This window comes from Gossypium hirsutum, chromosome A11 (assembly GCF_007990345.1).
Source record: "Gossypium hirsutum isolate 1008001.06 chromosome A11, Gossypium_hirsutum_v2.1, whole genome shotgun sequence".
Taxonomy (NCBI): domain Eukaryota; kingdom Viridiplantae; phylum Streptophyta; class Magnoliopsida; order Malvales; family Malvaceae; genus Gossypium; species Gossypium hirsutum.
The window spans coordinates 85,126,047-85,143,816 of record NC_053434.1 but is presented as its reverse complement, the minus strand read 5'-3'; positions in this window follow the sequence as shown (position 1 = coordinate 85,143,816).

The following is a 17,770-nucleotide window of genomic DNA, read 5'->3' as shown; positions in this document are numbered from 1 at the left end:
CAAATTTTAATTGTTTATTTCATTTTCGAAAATTCTAAATTTGGGTTTTGAAATATAAATTTTTAAATATTAAGATTCAAATTATTGTAACAAATACAAATCTAAGTTTCGTAGATTGTTATTAAATATGAATTATTTGAGTTGATTTCGTTCATTTTAAAATTTGAAAGGAGATTAAATTAATTAATTTTAATATTATTGTAACAAATTGGTTGGGATTATCAATGGATAAATTTTTTCAACAATTTATTCAATTTATTTTGGTGCTTTGAAATTTAAAATTTAAAATTTTTAAAATATAGAATCTTTGATAATGGGATAAACAAGTATAAATTGACAATTTTTGTATATTATTTTAGCTTCTACCGTCTTTTCTCTTTAATCATTGATTTTTTTAACCCTAATCAATACTTAAAAAAAATTAGGGTGACCAAAATGAAAATGGCTTAAAAAGTTGGTTGATCAAAATGAAAATTTAAAAATGATGTGGCACGTATAGTTAATCACCATTAGAGATTTAACGCTTGAGTGACTAAAATAAAAGTGCCTTAAAAGTTGTGGACCAAATTCCAAGGATTTCTTTTTAGGTGACCAACTAGATAATTTATCCAAAAAATAATATAAATATTAAATATGTTTTTAGTTAAGATGGTAAATTTGAAAAAGTATCATAAATATTTTCTAAGATTTTATATAAAATATAAAAACAACAAAAATATTTTCAAAATAACATTTACTCGACTAAATTTGAAGAATATGCTAATTTTTTTTCATTAGGCCTTTAGGTCGTTTTAAAATTTAATTAAGGAAATATGTCGTTTTTAGGAGAGAGAAAGTTCTCTTCAGGGTTAGAGTTTTTTATTTTTTAGGGTTTATGGTATTTTGAAAGTATTCAGGGTTTTTGACTGAAACAGTAGAAGTTCTTAGGTAGTTTTAAAGGGTCGGGGTTGTGATAACATGCCTTAGTACACATATATTTCATATGTCGGGGATAAGACCATCACCTAAGGAACTATTATGGGGAAATCTGGTTTCAGGGTAATAATGCTTAATACAACCAAGGGTGGAAGTCTGGGTGGAAGTCCTAGTAGGCGGTGGGCTCGAGTATAATTGGGGCCCCAGTGATGATCGTTACGCGGTCAGAAGGTCAAGCATTTTGGATACCCACAAATGATGTCTTATAAATTCCATATATAAGATTGAGGTCATAATCATACAAAAAACTTTGGGGAATTCTATTGTAAACAACGTAATTTTTTTCTCTATTTCCAAGTAGCTAGTATATTGAACCTTTCATTCTTGTCCGAAGGTTATCACCTGTCCGAAGGTTGACATCGAGGTGGACATAAAAGGGCTCTCAGGTGGAGAGCGGATGTTCCGGTACAGTAGAGGTTAAACTCAGGTAGACGTGATAGCGATTATAGTTATTAATGGGTTGTTTAATAATGACAGCTGTTGTCGCCCCGAAAGGACCATCACCTTTACTTCACCGCAACAGTCGCTTCTCGCCTGAGAGTCCTCTTGCGTCCATGATTGTTCTGACATTAGAATAAGAATGAAGGTTAAAGGTACCAGTTGCTTGGAAATAGAGAAAAAAATTACACTGATTATAGCGGGAAGCCCTAGAGTTTTTCTGTATGAATATGCCCTCAAACTTCTATATGGTATTTATAGGGGATCATTTTTGAAAATTCAAAAAAATTGAGCTCATGACCTCGTAACAACCGTCAATTGGCTCCTCCGCTATACCCCAATCCATTACCACATAACGTTTGTCGATTGAGACCTCCACGTCGACTTCCACCCTTGACCGTAGAAAGCAAAATCACCCCATAACTGACTTCTCTAGGATAGGCTTCAGAGGTAATAATCTCATCTCAGTATGATATATGAAATGTGTGTAGCTCGGAGCAATATTGCATTACCAATGACTCAAGATACCTCAAAATTAAACCAAATATTTTTAGCGATCAAAATTTTTAAGACCGAGAAATGGTTTATAGTGGAGGAATTGTGAGGATTGGGGAGAAATTATATGACTGAGGGATAATAAAGCTTGGTGTGTATGAGCACTTTTATAGCAGCAGGGAAGAAACCTTGAAAGCGCATTGTAGGAGTGATGAACATATTCTAAATGTGTTTAAAGCATCTGAATTATTCAAAGCGTCAAGCTTTTCTCCCTGGGGAATAGGAAATTTGTTAGAGAAAACTTACCCAGCTGGGGGAGCTTTCCTACTAACATGGCAGAAAAGTATGCCTAGTTAGCTGCACTTTTATAAAGCATGTTAGGACCTCGATTTTTGAGTCACGGAGCACGTTAGGCCCAACTAGGAAATTTAAGGTGCATCCTATTGCGTGAATTTAACGGAAGGGACCTGTGATTATGAGAGATTCCAAGCATTTCAGTTCTCATGCGCACATGCAATTGCTGCATGTGGGAACGTATGGATTGAGTACGCGCCTTGCATCAATGACGTCTACTGACTAGAATGCATTCATAGTGTGTTGAGTCTTGAATTCCCATCTATCCCAAATGAGAGTATATGGTTGTCGGTGTCCAGCCGCCATTTGAGTTGATGCCAAGCAAAGGACCTGCGTCGTATCTCGAAAAGTCACCCGAATTCCACCTGGATAAGGAACAATATGAATATTTGGGAGAAAGACAGTCAATAGAAATTATGCGGGTATTGTAGCATACGAAGACAACATATTCTCTGTACGAGGATATGATGAGGCCTCAATGTCGATAACATTACTTTTTACCAAGTTTCATATTCACTAGTGTGCTTCGTGTATTCCCTTTAGCTCAGTTTGTTATTTATTATTAACTTACGCATAACTCATGATAGATAATAATAAAGACAAAGGTATTATTTGAATGAATAACCTCAATTTTTTTATGACATATTTATATTTACATGACAATATTTATAACAAAAAATACACCCAATCGTGTCGTCGGGGAGAATGTGTGCTGTAAGGCAGTAGACGATGGTTACATGGAGGATTTCTATATGGAACCAAACATATAACCAGAGGCTCAACTGGAGGTGCCTCCAGAGGTGTATCTGGAGGTGCGGGCCTGTAGACTTCCTCATCATCGTCTCCTAAATATGTACCTAATACCGCCCCCTGGGCAATCTTTTTTAGGGTTCGATAGAGTCATCATCTTCCTCTGTGGTTGATTGTTGTGTCGTTCTTACTTGCCAAAGTGTATCCGCCACTCTCGTGTTTGGTGGTTGTGACAATGAGACACCTCGGAAAAGCAATGATGCACGCGGTGTTTGGGTTAATATAGGCATGTAACCATAAGGTGCGCTAAATCCCGGGTGCGTCGAAAAAGTACCGAACATCGACATCGGCATCGATTGTTGCATGAGCATCTGCATTAGTATTGCCATTGATGGCGATGCATACATTAGCATTTGTCCTGACATGGGGTTCGACATCGACAATGACATGGGGGTGTAATACGCGGAGGACATTGGTGCCTCGAAATATGTACCCGTAGGAATAGAAGAATCAATCACGTGTGGCGGTGGTCCTTAGTACGGTGGTGCTTGTGAAAAAAAAGGGTTAGTGAATTGAACAGGAGTAACTGGAGCAAACTGACTTGGATATTGCGTAGCCACAGGTGGCATAACTTCTACCAGAGCCGATGACGAACTCGTCATGCGACCGCATCCCCTCCTACACTGCTGTGGCAGTTGACATTACCTCTTCGACCAAATTTGCCTACTTTTCGCCTCAGATGGTAGCAAATACGGCTTGCTGATAGCTCTGAACCATGTCAAATAATTATCAGCTGCTGCCGTATCCGCCGAGAAAAATGGTTCACCGACGGGTAAAGATTTTATCCTACATCCCAAGCCTGGATGTTCTCCTTGTACTTTTTCGCCCAGTCCTCGTTGTTCTTCCCCCACATGTTCACCTTGTGTAGTTCCTTTATGTCTCACGATGATAGTGGAATTCGTTGCCTATACCCGAACTGCCGTAGAACTCAATCCAATTTGTGCATTTCCACTGTTACGTACTCTATCAATGGCACATTCACGTCCCACATCTGCTGATTGGCCAACACTTCTAGCGGGATGCAAGGTATGTGTAACAGCTTGTTTTTCAATGGTGTTGAAAATGGTGGTTTTGGAGCCACAAATCCGACAAGTGAGTCTGTAAATATTATTATTTAATATTTACGAGTCAAATATAGTGTGATAATAAATTTAATTTGATATTTTTTGTTATTTGAATGGATAGTTAAGTTCAAGTGGTTCATTTCTAAAGTTAAGTGGTTTTGAAAAATGAGGTTTCAGGACATTATTTCTATAAATTCAGCCAATAAATATTTTTATTAAATATTTATGGAGTGATTATATAAGTGCATTGAAATTTGGTCTAGAAATTTTGACGTTTAGATAATTAATTAAGTAAAAAGGACTAAATAGTAAAAGTCAAATGCTATTAGTTTAAAAGGGCAAATTGAGTATAAAAACATAATTGAATGGCCTTATTTGATAATTTAACCATATTCAAGATATTGGATGGTAGGTATATGTGTTTTTAGTTAAAATATGAATGATTAATGGGATTTTGGTAATTATGTAAAAGAATAAACAAATGGAAAAAAAAGTAGTTAAACAATTGTTATCTTATTTATTTTTCAGGTTTTGCAACCGAACACCATGTTTGCAAGATTGAGAGCTTCGACCTTGAGTATATTCATGCATGGTAAGCCATTTTCACCCGTTTCTCGTAAATTTTATGTTTTTGAGAATGATGCAACTAGGTCCAGCTAATCTATACCTTCGTTTTCAAAACCGTTAAACATTTTCGATTGTGCCGTTAAAGACTTTGAAGTGTTTTTGAGGTTTAATGGTAGATTATTAAGCTTAGTTGTTAAATAAGACTATTTTGTAAAATTATTTTTAGTAATTTTATTGTTAAAGGATTAAATTATTAAAATAGTAAAACTTTTTGGAATTGTGAAATTGTGATAAATGTGGGCTAAAGAGGTGTAACACCCCTAACCTGTATCCGTCGTCGAAATAGGGTTACGAGGTATTACTGAAAAATACACATCATTCACATACATAATACATACATTTATGCCTTCATAATCAAAATCCATTCAACACATTCACATTGTTCCTTATAAGGCCCTACGAGACTTTAAAACATGCTTAAAAGAGGTTCGGGGCTAAACCGATAACATTTAAAAACTTTGGGAACTTATAAAATTTTCATGCCTACAGGGTTCACACGCCCGTATGAACAGGTCGTATGCCTCACACGGCCACCAGACACACCCGTGTCAAAGGCCATGTGAAAACAGATCATACATATTAACTTGCACCACACAGTCAAAGACACGCCCGTGTGCTAGGGCCGTGGGAAAACTGAAAGGTATACTGACTTGCACCACACGGTTGAAGACATGCCCATGTGCCAGCCCGTGTGTCACACACGGCCAGTAGACACGCCCGTGTATCTAAACCGTGTAACTCACTGACTTGTTTTAACTAAGTTGCAGCAGGCACACGGTCGAGACACATGCCAGTGTGCTCAACCGTGTGGGGTGAAATTAGGCTTGGTTTAAGCCACATTTCTCATCCTCCTCAAGCATACCTATACCACATCATTTTATACCATTTCAATACATTCAAAGGCAACCAAAGCATGCTATTTTATACACATTTCATGACATTTAAATTCCATCCATTTCACTACTCAAATCCATAACCAAAATCATGCCAAAACAATATGCCATAACCTCAACTTCTATATGCATTTTCTCACCATCTTATTAATAACTTCATATCTCAAAACATATCAATTCATCATCCTAAAACCAATTCAAAACATGTCATTTCTCAACCATGACACATCATTGATAATTAGCCAAATCAGTTAACCATCTAGCAAACACATGAATCCATACTAAACTTGCCAAAACATAAGACATTATTTACATCACAAATCACTTACCAAATTCATAAATCTAGCCAATTCAAATGGCCAAATACACACCAACATTTACATCATATATAAGCCAAATCTCATGGCTATATTATAACTCAAAACATATCATCATATCACTAGCCTATACATGTCATATACCATATTTACAAAGCATCCAAAAATACCAACAAGTAGTCAATAGTGTGATGACGGTTCCTAATGATCCCCGTTGTCTAAGCTAGCTTCGATAATCTATAAAACAGGGAAAGAACACAGAAAGTAAGCTTTAAAAGCTTAGTAAGACATATACAAATAAAATTACCGCATGATTCAACACCATTTCCATCAAATAGGAAAACTATGAATAAGCACATATAAGTTCACAAACCTTTCCCAATGTATACATATTCAATATCACATGTGAATTCATCAAATACTTCCCTTTTCAATACTCGTATGAATCTTGTACGTACTTGAGTCACTTAACTCGTTCACACATTCTTTCTCGACTTGACTTTGCCGATTAAACAATTCGAAGTTGTTAAGGATACTCGAAAATCACATATAGCTCGTACAATGCCATATCCTAGTTATGGTCTTGCATGTTATCACATATCAATGCCAATATCCTAGACATGGTCTTACTGTAACACCCCGAACCCGAGACCGACACCGGAGTCGGACACGAGATGTTAACAAACTTTGAAAAATTTTTCCAGACACTGCCCAGTCTGAGTACTAGTCGCTTCAAAAATCATATCTTGAGTTTCACAACTCAAAAATCAGTTTTGTGATTTTTCCCTGAAACTAGACTCATGTCCCCACCTATGGATTTTTTTCTAGAATTTTTGGTCGGGCCAACTAGTACAGTTTATTAGTCAAAGTCTCCCATGTTACAGGGGTCGACTACACTGACCTTTTCCCATTACAACTGGGATATCTCTCTGCACAGAGCTTCAATACTGATGCCGTTTGTTTCTATGGAAACTAGACTCAGAGAGGAATCTATACATATATGGTATGACCCCTAATTATCTCTGGTCAATTTATAGTGAATTTCCAAAGGCGGAACAGTGAATCCAGAAACTGTTCTGTCCCTGTTCCACAAGAACCAGAATATCTCTTTCTGTACTGTTCCTATAATTGTTTCGTTACTTCCATATGAAAGTAGATTCATCAAGGTTCGATTACATAATTTATTCACTATTTAATTCCACTCCTACGAATTCTTGTGATTTTTTCCAATCCACACCACTGCTGCTATCAGCTTCTGTTTTCAAAGTGAACCTTACTTAATTTGGGGTTTCATGGACCAACTAGGGTCTTGTCATACATAAGCCCACATATGATCATACTTAGCCATTCTAGTGGCTGATCATTTGCTCGACACTTCCATTCCAACATAGTTACATCATGAAACCATCTATACATTCATAAATACGAATGGTCTATTGCCATACTCCACTTCTACAAGCCATCTTCGCATGGCTGTACACTTATACATTTCATAAAGTACTCGAAAGACAACAATGGGTAGTCCTATACATGCCATAACAAAATTCAACCAAAATAGTACCCAAAAGAGCCTTTGATAGTGTGGGCGACTTCGACTTCAAGATCCCGAGTCCGATAGCTGGAGAACCAAAAATCTATAAAACAGAGGAGCAATGTAACGAGTAAGCAATTTATGCTTAGTAAGTTTGAGCAAGGAATTCCAGCATGCACAAAGAATAGCACACATTTAGCTAAACGGAATATTTCATAATACGCAATTTACCGATATCAAACTTGCTTCACAACATTAACAACCCTTATGTACATACACAATAAACTAACTTGGCCGAAGGCCGGTAGCTCGTTTATCAACTGAGCGAACATTTATTTGTAAGGGCTCGATTAAATTCAACACATACGTAACATATCCCCATATTGGGATGTTTTTTCGAGTATTCGCTGGAATTTTACAGCAAGCTCATTCATTACCAAATCACGTACCTTCGGGATTTAACCGGATATAGCTCCTCGTTCAAATGCCTTCGGGACATAGCCCGGTTTTAGTAACTCACACAATGCCTTCGGGACATAACCCGGATTTAACAACTCGCACGAATGCCTTCGGGACTTAACCCGGATTTAATAACTCGCACGAATGCCTTCGGGACTTAACCCGGATTTAGTATCTCGCACAAAGGCCTTCGGATCTTAATCCGGATATATTCACTTAGCACAAAGCCTTCGGGACTTAGCCCGGACAGCATTCAATTAATCATGCACATCTAACAATAATTCATAGCACATTCATATTTCATTTTCGTTTACGAAACTCAAACACAAGGCACATATTGTCCTTGCACATTCGGCTCAATAGCCACACATAGAGCATGATTTAATCACATCGAAATTTAAGCTCTCTTACTCAAGAACTTACCTCGGGTGTTGTCGAACGATTCCGCTAGCTATTCAACCACTTTTTCCTTCCCTTTATCGGTTTTATTTCCCCTTTGCTCTTGAGCTTAATCAAACAAATAAATTGATTTCATCATTTTAGGCATCAAAAGATGAACACAAGGCACTTAGCCCATATTTATACATTAGACATTAAAGTCTCATACATGCAAAAATCATGCATCAACACCACATATTAGCTAATTTCTTGCCCTTGACCGAATATGCATGTCCATTTTTGGGGTCGATTTCAACACTTAATACACACATGTACACACTAGTAAAGCATCCTCCCCCTTTTCATCAATTTAACACATGCATTGCTCATTAACATGCAAAGTTACATTCGGCCTTAGCACACATCTTGCTAGCCGATTCTTCTCCATTTAGCAACCAATGCACATATGTGCTCACACAACAAAAAATGCTAAAAAGGAGGTTCAAGAATCATCAAGCCATCATCACATGCATCATTAACAAGCTTCATATTTTGCATGCAATGGCATTAACACAACCTCCACCTAGGCCGAATCTTAACTCATCCTCATGCCTCATCACCACAACATCAAACATCAACCAAGAATGATTCATCCATGGTCAAGTGCCATTTCCATCACATAGCAAGATTTAGACCATGGGTTAGGTAGAACTCAAGCTAACAACTAAAACATGCATGCCTCTCATGGAACATCATCAAACATACCTTAGCCTAGCTACATGCATGGTCGAATCTCTTCACCTTTCTTCTTCTTTCCTCCTTAAAATTTTTGGCCAAGGATGAACCAAAGGATGAGAAAATTTTTCTTTGTTTTTCTTTCTAGTTTTTGGCAAGCATGAAGATGAGAAAAGGATGAACAAAATTCCCCCTTTCTCTTGTTTAGCTCACGGCAATGGGGGGACAAACACCACACACACATTTTTTTTTCTTTTGTTTTCCATTTCTTTATTACCCATACTCCTTATTTTATTCTTCCACTAACAAAACATGTTTCATGACATGTTTTGCCCATCCTTCCTTGTCATGGCCGGCCACTACTCATTAGGGGGGAATTTGACATGCAAGTCCCCCCTTTGTCCACATGCACTAGTAGGTCCTCACACATTGACCTATCACATTTTAGAATTTTCTCACATAAGTCCTATTGACTAAATTCACATGAAATCAACCAAATTGAAGCTTGAAATTTCACACATTCATAATTACATATTCTACACAATAAGTATCATATTCAAACATTTCGGTGACTCGGTTTAGCGGTCCCGAAACCACTTCCGACTAGGGTCAACTTTGGGCTGTCACACTTACACAAAATCATAAAATGATGCCAATGTCCCAGACATGGTCTTACACATAATCACAATACAATGCAAATGTCCTAGACATGGTCTTACATGTAATCACATCTTGGTAATCCTAATGTCATGACATTTGTATCCTATATTATTCTTAAAGTTCGTACGGAATTTCAAATATCATAACTTCGTCGATTCTTACTCATATTTGCTCGTTCAATATTCATAGCAATTCAATGACAAATAAACATTTATAAATCAATTTAAAGACATTAATTTGCATATGAACTTACCTCGTAGTCGAAATAGAGGGACTGGATAACTATTCTATAACCTTTGATTTTCCCCAATCTAAATTCGATTTCTTTCGTTCTTGATCTATATACATTCAAAATTTACTCATTTATTCATCAAATCATTTAATTTAGTCCACAAACACATATTTTGGAATTTTTACATTTTAGCCCCTAAAGTTTCACATTTTTACAACTTAGCCCCTATTTCATAAATACACAAAATTCACACAATTTAATTTAACCCATGCTTAACCGATTTATACTTGAATCCCTAACAGCCCAAAAGTTTCATTTATTCCACATTTCAACCCCTCAATTTACACTTTTCACAATTAAATCCCTATTTTGCATTTTTACTCAAAATCACTTAACAAAACTTGTATAACTATCAACAAATATTCATTTTTCATCATCAAACATTCAAAAGCTCAAGCATTCATTAATGACATTTCACAAAATCGTCAATACTTTCAAAAATTAAAGTATGGGCTAGCTAGAACACGAAGCAACGATCACAAAAATGTAGAAATCATCAAAAACCGAACAAAGAACATACCTTACTCAAGCTAGGAATTGGCCGACTATCACAAGCCCTAAATCGCTTTCTTCTTTCTCTATTTTCAGTTCAAATAAAACAAAGATGAACATGTTTTCATCTTTTGTTTTATTTATTATTCATTAATTTATTTAATTACCAAATTAACCTTAATTAAAAGCCATCAAATTTCATGTTATTAAGCCCATTTATGTAAAATTCTACTATCAATGGTCTAATTTCATTATAAGGACTTTTGATTTAATAAACCATAGCAAATAGACACTCTTAACTTATAGAATGCCACTTTTGCATTTTACATGATTTAGCCCTTTTATCAAATTGAGCATTCAAACGCTAAAATTATTTCACGAAACTTTCACACATATATATTCACATGCTATAAACACCAAAAATAATATTAAAATAATTTTCTGACATCAAATTTATGGTTTCAAAACCATTTTTTGATTTAGCTAAAATTGGGCTGTTACAAGAGAGACTATATAGAATTCAACTAGCATGAGCTTTGATTAAATATGGTTAATTTGTAAATTTTGGGTTTAGGGACTAAATTGTAAAAAAATGTAAAGTTTAAGGGTAATTTTGTAAATTTATATTAAAAGGGATTATAAGCTTAAGTGGATTAATTAAATGAAAAATATTAATTGATCAAGGAACGAAATAATTGGACTTCGATCATGGAAAAGCCAAATTATCAGATTAGTCGATGGCCTTGTTTTTGCAACCGTTTTTGTTTGGTAAGTTCGTAACGTTATCTTTGGTTATAATTCATTAGTAGATGTTGTTAATGATATATATATATAGATTATAAGCTTAAGTGGATTAATTGAATGAAAAATATTAATTGATCAAGAAACGAAATAATTGGACTTCGATCATGGAAAAGCTAAATTATCAGATTAGTCGTTGGCCTTGTTTTTGCAACCGTTTTTGTTTAGTAAGTTCGTAACGTTATCTTTGGTTACAATTCATTAGTAGATGTTGTTAATGATGTACATATATATTTAACACTGATGAAATGAAATTGGTTTATGTGAAAGATATTGAATTTCTGAAATAATTTCGATGGATCGAGTAAAAGTTTTATACATGAGATTTCTTTCTGAATTACTATTCTGGACTAAGCTCCAGCATGTGTTGTAGATTCAGGTATACATGTGACTCAGATTTAGCCTGAACTGGTAATCCGTTTTCGTTTTAAAGGTTTAGCTTGGACTGGTAATCCATTGTCATTTTAAATGTTCAGCCTGGACTGGTAACCTTACATATATACGTAGCCCTGAGTAGGCTAATTTTTTGTGTTGTCATTGGTTTAGCCTGGACAGGTAACTTGACACATTTATTTCGTATCTGATTAGCTCTTACGAGCGTTATTTATTTCTGGACTTATGTATTGTGAATACCTTTACAAAGATCCATTGGAAGAATAAATGGTATTTGATATAGAATTGTTTCATTGAAGTAAACAAATTACGAATTCTGAATATCTTTATGTTTAAATGTTTATTGATTTAGAAATTGTTGAATCATGTTGTTATAAGGTCGATGCTTGAAATGGCTATATGAAAATTGATTTATGTAAGGAATAATTATGAAATGGCTATATGGTATCAAGTTTTGAATGGAATGTGTCACATATTATAGGTTGAGAGAGGTGATTGAATTGAAATTGTTATATATGAGAATTATATGATACGATATGATATGTTTTAAGTTTTTATATATGTAAAATGAAAAGAATAGATGTATTAGCTACATAAAATCAATAATTGAAAGGAGAAATTAGATAGGGTATAATAAAATGGAATGTGATTTACCATTTGAATATGAGTTGGACGAATTGATTGGTAAATATGCCATTTGATTGTTTTGACATAGTATGCTCAAGTTTAATGTATATATGTGAACTCACTAACTTGTGAGATTTGTTATGTGTATAGGAAATGAATGAATTCATAAGCTTGTTAATGAAATTATGCATGAAATGTACAAATGGTTAAAATTCAATAAGTTTTTTATATACAAGTTTACTAAGCATTTATTTGCTTATGTCCATTGTTTCTTTCTTTGTAGATCATCAAAAATCTTGATCGATTGGAAGTTCAAGTCAAAGCATACATATTATCTATTCCTAAATCAATAGAGGTTTTGATTATTTTGAAGTTGAGTTATAAATGGCATGTACTAGGAGTTTGAATTTAGTTGTTATTAGACATGTTGTTTCATGCTTTGTAATGTGATTTTGTGGGTGTGTTTATTTGGCACTTTTGGTATGTTTTGACCATATGTATATAAGTGGTAAGATTCATGCCATTGTAAGTTTGGTTTTGATTGTAGTTTAAGGTTATGAAATGCTTGATAATACATGTTTGGTGTTTTGGGAAAAGATGTATGTGATTTGGATTTTAAATGTTTGAATTGTGGTGCCAATGAGGGTACATTGCTTAGGCACTTAGGTTAAATGTTTTGGTATGTTTTTGATTGTTTGAATGTGTTTTGAATAGGTGAAAATGGTTGGAAATGGTTGGGTTTGATACCTAAGAAATGATGTTTGAAATTAATTTTTTTGGAGTCATTTTGGTTGCACACGGCCTAAGACACAATTTGTCATATGGCCGTGTGCCAAACACAGCCTCCTCACACGGCCGTGTGTCTTATTGATTTTTAGGTGCAAGTTTTCCACACGGCATCAGTCTATTACATAGCTTAGAGGCACGACTGTGTAACCCTATTATGAGTCACAGAAGATCGGGCACACGGCCTAACCACACGACCGTGTGACCCCTATTTTCAGTTTTTTCAACATTTTTCTGTTTTGTTTCAAATTAGTCCCTGATTGTTTATAAACTATTTTTTTGGTCTCATGGGCTCGATTTAAGGCCATTTTTGTATGATTGTTATGATTAATGATTGACTATTGACTTATGATGATCAAATTGAGCTCTGAACTATTGTGATTTATAATTGAATTAAAAATTTGAGAATGTTGCAAATTAGTCTTAGTTAAATTCTGGATGGTGTGGCAGCACACATAAGCTCGCATATGATCTGAGAAATGACATAGTTGTTAATCATAAATTGAATTGATTATGTTGGATTTTTTTTGGTTAAATTTGAGTAATAATTATGCATTTATGAAGTATTCCATGTTTAATGAGTTAATTAAAGTGAATTGAATATGTTCTATTCCAGCTATGATTGTAGCATTCCGTAACTTGGGTTTGACAACCGGATCAAGTTATGGGTGTTACAATATGATCTCGGGGTCGGCATACAACATCCATTCAAACTGAAAAGCAAAATTGTAAATATCATTATGTACAGATTATTTAATGAATCATTGCGTAATAATATAGGTTCGAAAAGGATAGGTAATTAACCTAAATTTTCAAGTGTTGATCTAACAGCAGCCTACGTCTTCCAACTTGTTAGGCAGTTCCACATAACTCGGCCCATGCTTCCACCTGTACAAGTGATATATTAGTCGAAACATATAATAAATAAAAACATTTACTGCACAAACTACGTATTTATTGATAAATGATGTTAAATTCATCACCAACAAACCCATGATTGCAACAGCAATAGGCAACCACCGATCGACATCTTTTTCAGTTGCATTGCTCGGTAAAGCTCCAGTATAATGTGGACTACACAACAGATCCCTAAGTTACTTTTAAGCATTCACTGAAGTCCACTAGATGTAGAAGCCACCTTGCGTGCACCAAATTTCTAAATTTATCGGGCATTAAAATGCCCCCGATTAACCTCATGACGAATGCTTAGGTGTATTGTTATATAACCTCCTCCGTTGCATCGCTAGGAAGCTTATTGAAATTAATCTCAATCTAGTTAGTCGATATACAACCACCTTCGAACCTATTGGGGACATTCCCTAACATTGTCGTGTAGAGGTCCACTTTCCCCCAAACCACTACTGATCCTGTGATGACTAACCCGTCCACTGGCAAACCGAGCTATAACGCTACGTCTTCAAGTGTGATTGTACACTCACCGCATGGAAAGTGGAAAGTGTGTGTTCCAGGCCTCCATCTTTCCACCAACACCCTAATTAGTGTGGGGTCAAGTTTGCAGCCCCATTGCATGCGAGACACATGTAAGAATCCAGCCTCTTGTAGGTACATACGAATTTCAGAGATTGAAGGCTCCCTTGTATTTTGTATGAATGCCTCCAGCACACAATCGTCCACCTATTTATAACTAAAAAATATTTAGATTTATTAAAAAATAATTAAAATAATTTAAAAATTTTAAATTTCATCTTACCATTGCTAATTGAGCGGTGGAAATATGGTTGTCGCTGAAGCGGATTAGAGAGGCATCCATTATGGAGAAATTGATCCAAACGAATAAAATACGATATAATTAAAATATAATATTTTAAAATTAAAATATAATATTTTAAAATTAAAATATAAATAAATATTGAATAAAAAGCTTGAAAGAGTTGAGAGAAGGATGTTAATGAAAAAAAATGAAATTTGGAGGGTATTTATAGGTTAAAAAATAATATTACCGTTGGGATTTTGATTTTTTTTACCGTTTGTTTCTGCAACGGTCAAAAAGCCATTGCATTTTACCGTTGATAGAAAGCACGTCCAGCTAGGCGTGCTTTCTTTCCTGCCATCTATGTAGAAAGCATGCCTAACTGGACACACTTTCACTTTGTCTCTCCTAAAATGGCCTATTTCCCTAATTAAAGTTTAAAACGACCTAAAGGCCTAATTAAAAAAAACATATTCTTTAATTTTAGCCCATTTACTCTTTTGTTAAAAATATTTACTCTTTTGTAAAAATGTGGACAATTTTTTTTAGTAAATTCTATATTAAATTTTTAATACTTTTATAAAATTAATATGTTAAGACTTCAGTATATTTATTATGAAGAATATATCATACAAATCTTCAAGATTTATTTTTTTAATTAATTGTAGGATGAAATTATTAGATAGACCCTTCCTACTACATAAGCCATGATCCCATCTAATCATTTAATGTTATATAAGATTATATTTTATTGTCCAAAAATGTGAAACAATTAGAACAAGCTATTTGGTGCAATTAAAGTTTTTGGTGTTGGCATATTTAATGATAAAAGAAATTCCTAGTAAATCATAATATGATTATCCATTTGGTTAGCCTCGAATGGAAAAGATAGGAGTTTAAACTTTGGTAGATACTTATTTTTATCTTTCAGCTGATTTCAAGTTGTTGGGTAACTTTTTTATAAAGGCATTGTGATAAATACTCAATATAATTAATAGGATAAAACCAACTTTTAAATGAGTGTTTCAAGCTTATAAAACCACTACTAGTAGATCACTTAAAGAAACCTACAAATAGGCTATTAGTGTCGCATGTTGTAGTGCAGTTTTTTAGTGTTTTTTTCGACAGCTTTGTGATCAGTTGTTTAACATAACAGCAATAATGTGCAAGCGTACACTGTCGATGCAAGTATAGTAGACAGATACGAGTTTTTCGGATATCGATCCCACGAGAATGGTTGTCTTTTGTCTATCAATGTCAGTGCAATAAATAAATAGAAACGAGAGAAACTATGAGAGTTGTTGTTAAAGCAATACTTGAAAACAATAAGATAAAATATGGTAATGATAAACAGGGATCCCCAACGTGAATATTCAACAGAATACTAAGTGCTCACAAGATATAAAAGAAAAGGTGATTGTTGATGCATTAAATTGCAATGAATAGCTTACCAAGTTTAACTTCTATATTTAATCTAAGACTTAAACATGCACACTAACCACACCTTCTGATGATGGCAATGGAACACTATTAAGAACAAGTGGATTAAATTCCTCTAATCCTCAAGCAACTTCCATTATCATGCTTGTTAGCTTGAACTGTAGCTACACTTTTCAGTGTCAATGATCGCAATAACACTTCCATGTTAAAAACATTCAAACCCAAAGAAGGAAGATTGAATAAAATAAAATCTAACCCAAAAATCATGTATACTTCCGTACAAACATGAAATAGAAAGTAATCACCATCATTTAGAAAAGCAATACAAAAGAAACAAGTGGAGAGTACTATTCCTAGAAAATCTCAACTTGATCTCTCAACTCCGTATTGTGTCGCACTCAAGGCTCCTCGTCAAGAGCTAGTTTGCATCCCTTTCACGTCAGTTCACCTGTAGGAAGCTTAAGGCCCCATAACCGAAAGCTTTAAAAGATAGATTGAAGAAGATAATAGTCCCCAAATTTTTTTTTCTCTTTTTCATGTGAATATTAATAATTATCCAAATAGCACAGGTTTCCTTTCATCAGAATCATGTTGCCTTTGTATGTACAAGTTAGTTGTACCAGATTGGATAGCTCACACATTTTTGTTCTTATCCGAACAGCTGCCAGGTGTAGCGATAATTCTGAACTCAATCTGGAAATACTTATGCAGTGACATCAGTGCCAAAACATGACAAAATTAAGGATAAATAGGCTAAGATCCACTGGGTTATAAAATTCAATTTACTAAACTGAAATATTAAAATACATATAACTAAATGGGGACAAATTAACCAATAAGTAGGAAGAAAACATATGTTCTTTCTAGTATTATAACTTTTCTGTGTTTTCTTGCAGTTATTTAGTAACATTCTTTTAGATATTCTTTTGATTGTTTCATTGATGGTAAAATGAGGTATTTGAGAGAAAGGTTTGTAATAATTTGAGTTTGAATTTGGAGTTGCAAATATTATTGTGTGTAAAGGGTAGTTTGGACTTTAGCTATAACACCCCATACCTGTACTTGAGACTGGGATCAAGTACGAGGCATTACCAGACATGTACTCAAACATTTTCGGAAAATACGGGTTATAAAATTTTGTTCCAATTTGAACTCAATCAAACAACATCTTAATGTCTCTATTATAGGCCTACGAGGCCCAAAACATACATTGAGAAAGCTCCGAGACTAAACCGAGGACTTGAGAAAGTTTTTGAAAAATTTTCTAAGTTAAGCCTCACACGCCCACGTAGAGGCAATGCACACATCCGTGTGCTTTGGGACACGCCCGTGTCCCCTACCCGTGTGGAATTAATTGAATTTATTTTCTATTTCGAACCTATAGGGGTTTTTACACGACCAAGCACACGCTTGTGTCCCTGGCCCGTGTCCTTCACACGGCCTAGACAAGCCCGTGTGGTTGCCCGTGTCCAAAAACTCGAGCATTCTGTTT